Source organism: Dipodomys spectabilis, unplaced genomic scaffold (genome assembly GCF_019054845.1).
Source record: "Dipodomys spectabilis isolate Male_0828 unplaced genomic scaffold, ASM1905484v1 ptg000040l, whole genome shotgun sequence".
Classification (NCBI taxonomy): Eukaryota; Metazoa; Chordata; class Mammalia; order Rodentia; family Heteromyidae; genus Dipodomys; species Dipodomys spectabilis.
The window spans coordinates 217,027-219,414 of NW_024870717.1; the positions used below are offsets into that span (position 1 = coordinate 217,027).

General features: G+C 30.0%; 1 pseudogene; it reads left to right on the top strand.

The window, feature by feature from the left end:
* Window positions 1-1,600: 1,600 nt before the first annotated feature.
* Window positions 1,601-1,697, top strand: LOC122106432 (annotated as a pseudogene).
* Window positions 1,698-2,388: the final 691 nt, after the last annotated feature.

The following is a 2,388-nucleotide window of genomic DNA, read 5'->3' on the forward strand; positions in this document are numbered from 1 at the left end:
CTGGTCATTTGTAAATTTGAATTACTGTACTTTCTTTCAGATTTTGTGATTTCATATTTCATTTTAAATTGCCTTGCATTTCACAATTGCTTACTGCTAATTCCAGTGTCGTCAGGAATTGAGATGGATTTTCAATTACTTTCTGTGGGCATGTTGCATGGGCCTCGATTAAAAGTCTTGTCCTTGTTACTTGATGATGCGGATAACTGAGACCTGGGATCCTAGGATATGTGTGTCTTGCAGAAGAATAATACCTTTTAGACATCGTATCAGCAAAATTTGCATAAAATCAGTAGGAATGCTTCAGAAATATGGAGAAAAACATTTTGGAACCAGTGAGTTAAAATAATAACAGAGCAGCAGAGTAAATTCCTTTACAGATTAGAGGAAAATAACATTTGTTTTTACAATGTCAATTCTGAAGACCAAGAACACTTAGAACGTATCACAAGTTTATACAGAAGTCATTGCATTGATACTTTTCATATTCTAATACGTATATTCTAAACCTAATTATTTATATTCCAATCTATTTATTGTAATATATATCTATTTATTTTTCAAATTATCAATTAATTCTAGTAAGTTTCAATGTGTGAAATAAAATATCAACATGTATAAATATAAAATATATAACTATACATAATATAAGAAAAAGGCACATGTTTTGCAATGTTTTGTTATGGTTAGGGTATCAAAGGCAACTGTGTTTTAATGTATTATTCCATTATTTCTACCTCGGTGTTTGGTAGAGTTGGACCTAAAGCTTTACCATTTGTAGATTTACAGCCTAGAGGCAAGAGCAAAAACTGTGATTAAAACATTACCAATTTAAGGCCTACTATGGAGGAGAAACATATAGACTTCTCTTGTAACTATGAAAATATTTGGTGAATGAAAGGCAGTAGTGTAAATTCCTTCCTGGTTGGATGGTAGACTAGCCAGGACATTAGTAGTAATCATGCATGTGAAAATTTTTTCACCTTTTTGGCTTTAGCCACTTTTGAAATGTTAGGTATAAAAACAATTATTTTTTTGATAAAATACCTTCTAGTCCAAACGATTCTATCTTAACTGTTCATCTCTCTATGATCTCTTTTAACTAAGATTAGTTTTGTTCCAATAAGAAAATCTAGGCTGTCAGGGTAAGATATTCTGATTGGACTGTTGCTACATGGAAGAATAGTAAAGGGTCAGGTAAACATTTGTGCCAGTATGACCTCATTTAGGAACTTTTAAGCTGCAGAAGTTTAGAAGTAACTCTTAAGCAAGGCTTAATTTGAAGCCATTAGCTCCACAAAGCTAACTCAGTTGATAAATAAGTACTTGAAAAGGATCACCTTTGGACTTAACTATAAAGGCTTCAAAGTATGATCAAATTTAAAATGAAAAATGTTTAAAATAGTCATTGACAAAATAATTGCAAATGTGAGCAATCGACCAAACAATATGTTTTTTTCCAATATACACAGAATTTTAGAGAAGTAAGATCAATAGCATTTTTAGGAACAATAAGGTTTCCTCGTTACAAAGAGTTAATCAAGGATATATGCCTGTATAAAGACTGCATCATTAACTACTTAAATTTACAGGATACTACATGCTTCAGCAGCCCATTTACCCAAATTACAATATAGAGATTAACATGGCACTTGCACAAGCATGATATGAAAATGTGTGAAGTATTCCATATTTTTCATTCTTCAGATGCAAGAAATTAAAAACAGTTATTAAAAAATTGATTACACAAATGCAAATGTAACAATAAATGTAATTCATTGATCTGAAAGTTAGTTTGACATCAGTGTACTAAATCCTCAACTTAGAAAGGCCTTTACATAGCATAATCTTTACAAAACTTCTCAAATTAGATATCATTGTCATTTTATCCCAAAGAAATAAAATACTATATAGGCCTAGGATAAAAAGGAATCTTAATCTGTTTCTATATGGAATGCTATCTGAAATAACACATTTAATAATGAACCGATATATCATAAAACAATGTAGAATTCAAAGTATTATATCCAGGAACAAATGAAATACATTTTGGACATTGTACAAACAAAATACAGATTATTTTAAAATATACTTTTTTCAGACAAGCACCAGAAATATCTTTAGTTTCTGTACTACTCATTTCAACAGATAAGTTAAAATGATTTCTGATTTAAAAAATCACAAACTCGTCAGAAATCATTATAGATGTATACAAACAAATCTTGAATATATTTTGACGTCAACGTCAGGCAATTCACTTGAAAAATACGATGGAATCCATGAATTTTTAAAGTAAGATATTGCCGTTGCTTTGTATTGTGAAAATATTTTGTACGGACACAAATATTTTGTGAAAATATTTTGTACGGATTGGCATTTTTAAAATTT